This window comes from Convolutriloba macropyga, unplaced genomic scaffold (genome assembly GCF_964194025.1).
Source record: "Convolutriloba macropyga unplaced genomic scaffold, txConMacr16.3 SCAFFOLD_5408, whole genome shotgun sequence".
Taxonomy (NCBI): domain Eukaryota; kingdom Metazoa; phylum Xenacoelomorpha; order Acoela; family Convolutidae; genus Convolutriloba; species Convolutriloba macropyga.
The window spans coordinates 7,501-17,206 of NW_027449202.1; the positions used below are offsets into that span (position 1 = coordinate 7,501).

The 9,706-nt window shown below is 41.9% G+C and overlaps 1 non-coding gene and 1 pseudogene across 1 annotated transcript in view; both read right to left on the bottom strand.

Annotated features, from left to right (window-relative positions):
• The window catches only part of LOC142354858 (large subunit ribosomal RNA), a 3,522-nt gene extending 3,507 nt beyond the window's left edge, over nucleotides 1-15 (bottom strand). The window contains exon 1 of the ribosomal RNA XR_012761128.1: nucleotides 1-15. This exon is cut by the window's left edge and continues 3,507 nt beyond it. This is a non-coding gene — a ribosomal RNA (large subunit ribosomal RNA).
• Nucleotides 16-1,698: 1,683 nt separating this feature from the next.
• On the bottom strand, nucleotides 1,699-1,850 carry LOC142354857 (5.8S ribosomal RNA; annotated as a pseudogene).
• Between the last annotated feature and the right edge of the window lie 7,856 nt (nucleotides 1,851-9,706).

Below are 9,706 nucleotides of genomic sequence, written 5' to 3' on the forward strand. Positions count from 1 at the left end.
CCCAATTCAGGTTATGTAGTTGATTGTCTCTTAATTGGTTCACTGACCAATATGAGACAGAAACCGATTCAGCAGTTTTGTTCGCTACTACTATCAAACACAGGTCGAAGTTTCCATTCAGTCATTAATTCCAACTTTCAAATGTTGTTGTTTCAGCTTTCGCTTACTAGAAGCAACATAATACTCGCTGCAATACAGACCTCGGGAAACCCTCACCGTGAATAAGGTTCACTCACATATTTCACTACATTTTGCGTGGGATTGGAGATGAGGCTACTCGTTCTTGCTCAGTACTAGGCTGAAAATTAACGAAACTTCGTTACAAACGTTCACATGTTGATGTTTCCGCTTTCGCGTACTCGAAACAACATAATACTAGTCTTTGTAATTTAGTTTCATAATTTCAACTGTTCTCATGCAGAATTTTTGCTCATTCTTATCCCAAATTTTGACCTGGCTACTAGTTACACTCCTTGTACTTATTGCAAAATGACCACAAATTTCAACAGCTTTCACATGTTGCTGTTTCGGCTTTCGCTTACTACAGTCAACATAATACTCGTTGCAAAATAAGTGCTCGGCATCTGCAATTTTCCAAAGACGAAGTTTCGCCAGTTCAATTTTCGCTCGCCAATTATGGCTACTAATTCACACGGCACTGAGCTCAACAACATTAAATTTGTTCAGCAAGACTTTCACATGTTGATGTTTTGGCTTTCGCCTACTAGAAGCAACATAATACTCGTCTTGTTAGCTCATTCAATGAGAATAGCTTTTCCCGTTGAGAATTTTTGCCTTCAATTGGCGTTGTAGTGAGTTTGGCTACTCAGATCACCAAATACTTGTGACAATTCGAACCAGAAATGTTTTCAATTTTCACATGCTGATGTTTCGGATTCAACCTACTAGAAGCAGCATAATACTTGTATTCAACAATTTCTGTATCAAATCCCAGTTTTCTCTGGTGCATCTTTGCCAAACTATTCCAAACTGCCTGAGTCTGAATACCAATTACAGGTACTAGTAAATGCACGTTACTAAGGACTATATAGTTCTAGGTTACTGTACACAACGACGTTCACATGTTGATGTTTCAGCTGCCGCTTACTAGAAACAACATAATACTTATCGTGCATACCTTTCCATAACTTGTCCTTTTCAGATGCATTAGTTTCCCTTTGTCTTGGCTTCTACAGTCAGACTGGCTACTAGTAACAGCACAGTACTAATCACATATCGTTCTACAGTTTGCAGACAACTTTCACATGTTGATGTTTCAGCTTTCGCCTACTAGAAACAACATAATACTCGCTGTATACATTTGTAGTTCTCTATGTAACTTTCATGTGAAGAAGTTTCGCCAGTCTTTTTGACTGTCTCAAATCTGAGTCATGCTTAGGCTACTAGTTGCTTCATAGTACTTATCGCCTCGAGATCATTGAACAAAACTTGATTTTCACATGTTGCTGTTTCAGCTTCCGCTTACTAGAAACAACATAATACTAGTCTCATTAAGTTCCGTCTCTTTGCAATTTTCTTATGAAGAAAATTCGCCATCACAATGACTCCAGCAGTTCTTGATCAAGGAATGCAATCATTGATCAGAATGCTATTATTTGAATCGGTTCTGCTTTAAGTGTTCCAATTTTATTGGAAGCACCAACAATAGAACATCAATGTGTTCAATCGAGAGTTATATAACCCTGAATCGGACGCAGTCAACAGCCGAAGCCGAGACCGCCTTTTGCGTTAGAGAGGTCGGTAAACAAATCTTGCGATTCATACCGAATTAACACATATAGCTGTGCTCCTCTTCGTAAAGCGAGCCAAGTGATCCCCTGTTGAAGGATGTATTTGGACCAATCTAGTAGCATTTGGTTTCCAACAAGCTCTCCCAAGTTAGCTTACTTATTGGGCTTTTCAACCAATTCGGTTGGCTACAAGCATCATCAAAGTACTAGCCACAGTTTGATCGCAAAATTCTACGACTTTCACATGTTGATGTTTCGGCTTGCGCTTAGCCTACTATAAGCAACATAATACTAGTCATATCATAGAGCGTGATCAGCTTGTGACGTTCTCATGATGAAGTTTCACCAACAGTGTCTCACTTCGAGCTTAAATCCAGCTACTAGTAACTACACAGTACTGACTGCAACGATAACTTTTATCTATACCTTTCACATGCTGCGCTTTCGGCCAGGGCCTACTAACGTCAACATAATACTCGATATAAACTTTTGTTCATGATGCAGCTTCCCCATGCAGAAGTTTCGCCTTCAAATGCTCTCTTGGCCATATGACGTAAGAAAAGGTTACTAGTAACATCACAGTACTAGCCACAGTTTGATTGCAAAATTCTACGACTTTCACATGTTGATGTTTCGGCTTGCGCTTAGCCTACTAGAAGCAACATAATACTAGTCATATCATAGAGCGTGATCAGCTTGTGACGTTCTCATGATGAAGTTTCACCAACAGTGTCTCATTTCGAGCTTAAATCCAGCTACTAGTAACTACACAGTACTGACTGCAACGCTAACTTTTATCTATACCTTTCACATGCTGCGCTTTCGGCCAGGGCCTACTAACGTCAACATAATACTCGATATAAACTTTTGTTCATGATGCAGCTTCCCCATGCAGAAGTTTCGCCTTCAAATGCTCTCTTGGCCATATGACGTAACACAAGGTTACTAGTAACATCACAGTACTAGCCACAATTTGATCGCAAAATTCTACGACTTTCACATGTTGATGTTTCGGCTTGCGCTTAGCCTACTATAAGCAACATAATACTAGTCATATCATAGAGCGTGATCAGCTTGTGACGTTCTCATGATGAAGTTTCACCAACAGTGTCTCACTTCGAGCTTAAATCCAGCTACTAGTAACTACACAGTACTGACTGCAACGATAACTTTTATCTATACCTTTCACATGCTGCGCTTTCGGCCAGGGCCTACTAACGTCAACATAATACTCGATATAAACTTTTGTTCATGATGCAGCTTCCCCATGCAGAAGTTTCGCCTTCAAATGCTCTCTTGGCCATATGACGTAAGAAAAGGTTACTAGTAACATCACAGTACTAGCCACAGTTTGATTGCAAAATTCTACGACTTTCACATGTTGATGTTTCGGCTTGCGCTTAGCCTACTAGAAGCAACATAATACTAGTCATATCATAGAGCGTGATCAGCTTGTGACGTTCTCATGATGAAGTTTCACCAACAGTGTCTCATTTCGAGCTTAAATCCAGCTACTAGTAACTACACAGTACTGACTGCAACGCTAACTTTTATCTATACCTTTCACATGCTGCGCTTTCGGCCAGGGCCTACTAACGTCAACATAATACTCGATATAAACTTTTGTTCATGATGCAGCTTCCCCATGCAGAAGTTTCGCCTTCAAATGCTCTCTTGGCCATATGACGTAACACAAGGTTACTAGTAACATCACAGTACTAGCCACAATTTGATCGCAAAATTCTACGACTTTCACATGTTGATGTTTCGGCTTGCGCTTAGCCTACTAGAAGCAACATAATACTAGTCATATCATGGAGCGTGATCAGCTTGTGACGTTCTCATGATGAAGTTTCACCAACAGTGTCTCATTTCGAGCTTAAATCCAGCTACTAGTAACTACACAGTACTGACTGCAACGATAACTTTTATCTATACCTTTCACATGCTGCGCTTTCGGCCAGGGCCTACTAATGTCAACATAATACTCGATATAAACTTTTGTTCATGATGCAGCTTCCCCATGCAGAAGTTTCGCCTTCAAATGCTCTCTTGGCCATATGACGTAACACAAGGTTACTAGTAACATCACAGTACTAGCCACAATTTGATCGCAAAATTCTACGACTTTCACATGTTGATGTTTCGGCTTGCGCTTAGCCTACTAGAAGCAACATAATACTAGTCATATCATAGAGCTTGATCAGCTTGTGACATTCTCATGATGAAGTTTCACCAACAGTGTCTCATTTTGAGCTTAAATCCAGCTACTAGTAACTACACAGTACTGACTGCAACAATAACTTTTATCTATACCTTTCACATGCTGCGTTTTCGGCCAAGGCCTACTAACGTCAACATAATACTCGATATAAAATTTTGATCATGATGCAGCTTTCCCATGCAGAAGTTTCGCCTTCAAATGCTCTCTTGGCCATATGACGGAACACCAGGTTACTAGTAACATCACAGTACTAGCCACAGTTTGATTGCAAAATTCTACGACTTTCACATGTTGATGTTTCGGCTTGCGCTTAGCCTACTAGAAGCAACATAATACTAGTCATATCATAGAGCGTGATCAGCTTGTGACGTTCTCATGATGAAGTTTCACCAATAGTGTTTCATTCGAATTGGTTCTGCTTTAAGCTCTCCAATTGTTTTGGATGAACCAGTTTTGCCCTTCGAAGCCACTTTTGTGAGCTTTTGTGGGTCTTTACCAAGAGGATATACCTCAAGGCCTCTTTCAATTCCTTTAAGTTCTTTCAACTCCTTTACAGTTTCTAGGTTCACATAGCTGCAAACCTTATTTCTAGTTTTAAGTCTGGCCAACTTGGGGAGAGTTGGTGCAGACCGTGACCAATTCTAGTAGGATGCCACAACAAGAATGTGATCAACTTAGCTTGTCGATGAACCTGCCCCACATTCAAACAACTCTATCGCCTTTTCCTCGTATAGTTATATGCGAGGGCCTCTCATAGAGAGCGCTGTTAGCAACCTTTTCCACATAGACGATAAAGTTGTGAGTGTTTTGCACATGGCTGTTGTCATCACCACGTGACGAGTCAACTCAGCTTGACTCTCTACACTCCGACAAGCTTTGCACATACGCCTTTAGTTCAGTATGTGTCTTTAATCTGACTCCGGTGCCTCAAGCCGGAAAAATTGTCAGATTATGATCATTATCGGTTAGTCATCCCGATGCAAGATCGTATCGTACTGTCTTTGTCTACCTCCAGATTCCGAAGAACAGGAGGAGACTCTCCCAGACCTACATATCTGGGAGAATGTTCAGAGGGCGAGAAGCTGTGGATTACTCTCCCCTAAGAACTGACTAAACTTTACCCTCGTCCAAGGTAAGTTTATTTTAGCTAGCCTTCTATGTAAAGGATCTGAGGCTAAGCTGTGTTTTTTCGAGCCTTTGGCTCGGAGCAAGTTCAGTGGGCGCCCCGAGTAGCTCAACTCTTTCCCACTGAACAGCGCAACGCTCTGTCACTCGCTGGGATTTTTGCGTGTCGGTTCTAACCACGCGACTTGTGGACCTTTTTAGGCCTTTCTCATTCACAAGTCTATAGCTGGGCTTCTATAACCCAGCTTCTGAGATCTAGATAGCTGCAGTTCTGCTAGGCTGCTTTTGCTAACTAGTCTCCCTTTAAGCAGTCCCTTGCCATGACTGCTGAACTATGTATCCACACAAGTAGTTTTTGAGCTCGATACATAATTCGAGATTGGTTGCCAAGCAATCTCTAGCGACAGAGCGTCATGCGCACTACAGACATGGCCTCTACCAGCAGCCATGCCCGAAGGAATCAATCACTGATCCTTCCGCAGGTTCCCCTACGGAAACCTTGTTACGACTTTTACTTCCTCTAGACAATTAAGCTCGATCCGCTTCATCCCGTTGCCGGAGACCGAAGTCCCAACAGTAGGAATTTGCAATTCTTGCTTAACTATCCAATCAGTAGTAGCGACGGGCGGTGTGTACAAAGGGCAGGGACGTAATCCCTATGAGTTGTTGACTCATAAGTACCAGGAATTCCTGGTTCACGTCTGCAAGTTACAACAGACGATCCCCTTGAAGCGCTGTACTTTTCTCTGATTGCCCAGTCCATTTCGGACCAAGGGCTGAGTACTCAATCTAAAAGTACACAGTGTAGCGCGCGTGCAGTCCAGAACATCTAAGGGCATCACAGACCTGTTATAGCCTCACTTCATCTGCGGTATTTAATTCCGCATAGTTCCTCTAAGAAGTGTTTGAATTCACATATAGTGAATTTCATTATTTAGATGGAGAAGATCTCGTTCGTTATCGGAATTAACCAGACAGATCACTCCACTAACTAAGAACGGCCATGCACCACCGCCCATATAATCATGAAAGATATTCAATCTGTCAATCCTTAAGATGTCTGGACCGGGTGAGTTTTCCCGTGTTGAGTCAAATTAAGCCGCAGGCTCCACTCCTGGTGGTGCCCTTCCGTCAATTCCTTTAAGTTTCGATTTTGCAACCATACTTCCCCCGGAACCAATAAACTTTGGTTTCCCGGTTAATCTCTTGCCAAGTCAAGATCGACTTTGACAAATTGTAGGTTGGTATAGTTTATGGTCAGAATTACGAGGGTATCTAATCCTCTTCAATACTCTGACTTTCGTTCTTGATTAATGAAAACATTCTTGGCAAATGCTTTCGCAGTAGTTTGTCTTGCCACGATCCAAGAATTTCACCTCTAACGTAGCAATACAAATGCCCCCGTCTGTTCCTTTCAATCATTACCGCACTCAGCCAACCGGCATCAATCGAGTAGCGGGTCATTCTCCATTATTCCATGCTTTATTATTCGATCCCAAAGGATGCTTTGAACACTCTAATTTTCTCAGGGTGAAAACACCGTTTCCACAGTTCGTCACATTTAAGTGCAAACTATTTCTTCGATGCGAAGGATGAGCGGAACGAGTCAACAGATTTAACTGAAGACCATGTTGCCGTTCTACTCAAACAGATCCAACTATGAGCTTTTTAAACGCAGCAACTATTGCATACGCTTGTAGAGGCTGGTATTACCGCGGCTGCTGGCACCAGACTTGCCCTCTACTCGTTCATCAATGGAGCTTTTAAGTCCATTCCATTCTGATTACAAACCATAAAGGTTCATATCATTATTTCTAGTCACTACCTCCTCGTGCGGAGAGTGGGTAATTTGCGTGCCTGCTGCCTTCCTTGGATGTGGTAGCCGTTTCTAAGGCTCCCTCTCCGGAATCGAACCCTGATTCCCCGTTACCCGTCACAACCATGGTAGTCCGTTACACTACCATCATAGGTTGATAGGTCAGAAATTCGGAAGTTCCGTCCCCAAGCCGAAGCTATCTGGGATCTTTCAGTTACTAGGACTCATCACGGGATGTGTCTGTACTTAGCAAATCACCCGGTGTAGTCTTGTAAAAGTCTCCGACAGTGTCGGACAATCAGCATGCATTAGCTGCAGGGTTACCGCAGTTATTCATTTAGCTTGCAAATCAACTAATAGATAGTAACTGATTTAATGAGCCATTCGCGGTTCCACTTTTTCAAGCTTCGCTTGCACATGCATGGCTTAGTCTTTCAGACAAGCATATGGCAACTGACAGGATCAATCAGTTTAATTGTACTTTGAACAATCTTTCGATTTGTTCGAATTTAGAAAGACATAGCCTTGCGGCCTCGTCAATCTTGCTTTGAGCTTTTTAAATCACGAAGAGTTTCAATGCATGCTTTGGCATGGCTACTAGTTACTACACAGTACTCTACACACTTAGAGTTACCCACGATTACACATTTCACATGCTGATGTTTCGGCTCGCGCGTACTAGAAACAGCATAATACTATGTGTACTGGTAGATAGCGCTCTGTGAGCATTTCCCATGAGCAGGTTTTGCCCTCCAAATCTCTGTTCTACTGTTACCAATACCGGCTAACAACTGTATCATACTAGGGAGAATTGACTCATGATTTAAAAACCAGATGTTCACATGTCGATGTTTCGGCTCTCGCCTACTAGAAACAACATAATACTAGTCTGTTAAAAATCTCAATCACGCCGCCTCTTCAGATACAGAAGTTTTACCTTTTATTGGTTAGAGAACAGCTTTCCAGCTGTCGACATGGTTACTAGTAACAACACCGTACTCAACACAAAAACTTTTCAACTTCACAACTTTCACATGCTGATGTTTCTGCTTTCGCATACTAGAAACAGCATAATACTTATTGTTTTGTCAAGTAATTTGTGTGTCTTTCCCATGTGAAGTTTCACCGGTCAACAATGTTTCCCTGACCAATTACGGCTACTAGTAGCTGTATAATACTAGGGAAAATGATTGAGGATTTAATATCAGATTTTCACATGTTGATGTTTCGGCTTTCGCCTACTAGAAACAACATAATACTAGTCTGCTAAGAAATCTCGCTCAAATTGCCTTTTCACATACAGAAGTTTCACCTTCTATTGGTTAGAGAACAGTTCTCAGCTGTCGACATGGTTACTAGTAACAACATCGTACTCAACACAAAAAATTCTTCAACTTCACAACTTTCACATGCTGATGTTTCTGCTTTCGCGTACTAGAAACAGCATAATACTTATTGCTTTGTCAAGAAGTGTGTGTGTCTTTCCCATGCGAAAGTTTCACCGGTCAGCAATAATTGCCGTGTCCAATTAAGGTTACTCATAGCTGTATAATACTAGGGAAAATGATTGAGGATTTAATATCAGATTTTCACATGTTGATGTTTCGCCTTTCGCCTACTAGAAACAACATAATACTAGTCTGCTAATAAATCTCGCTCAAATTGCCTTTTCACATACAGAAGTTTCACCTCTTCTTGGTCACTGTACAGATGATGCTGTCTGTTCTTTATTTGGTTCTGCTTATTATAAGGAGGGGCATCACTCCTTCCTCCTTGGTTTGCATGCATTAAGCCTGCTTTGTGAAAAGCGTATCTTTCTAGCTTTTCTTCGCCTTACTCGAGTAGGACGATACAATCCAGACATTAGTCAGTCTTGGTGTAAAGTCACTGAGTATTATTCGGTTCTGCTTTATTCAGCAATATGCTGTATAATTGTTGTAATTTGCGAACATATTTGTTCTCAGTTCCGAACTACTAGCGACGACAGATTACCAGCGGTCATGAGCCATCAAGGTAGTTCTTTGGTGCATCAAGTAGAGAGGTGCCATCAAACAACACTTCCCTAATAATGCTACACACATAGAATTTGCTACAGTGCAGCTTTTTACTTTGCAAAATTTGCGCACAAATTTTGCATAGAATAAATGTTTTATCAAGATTTTTAGATCCCCTCCCTTGAGAGAACGTTACTCCTTTAAGTGAACACCCCGCGGCGTCCTGTTGTTATTGCTTATAACCATTTCGCAAGCCGGAGGCATAATGCACTACGCAAGCCGCTACTTTGGCACAGAGGCACCTAGTTTTACACCCGGGACTTCAGGTGGCCCAGTTTTACACCCAGTACAGCGGTGCCAGTTGGTAACCCGGTGGATCCTCGGAGACCAGACATGATCATAGATCAAACCCGATGTATGCTACTCCTGAACGTATAGTATCTCCACTGTGCAATGAAATTATCGTTCGTTTCGGGCCTTCCTATACGTTCAGCAGACAATCGCTAGGAATTCACCTCGTGACCCGTGGTGACCACACTGGATTTCAAGTTTATTGATTTGGACAGACCTGTCATTTATTTTGCTTTTCAGCTTCAGTTCTGCTCGATCTAGCTTGCCTAAGGCTTGATCTCGCTTTGCTCACCCCTGTAGGAGCCTCTACTAGTACCACTCGGAGTAATGGGGAATCCACCAGACCTAATCGATGAATGCCATCAAACAACAAACATCATACCCGGCTTCATCAGGCATATTTTATTACTTCCGAGAGGTACTTTAGTATCAGATCTTTCTCCAT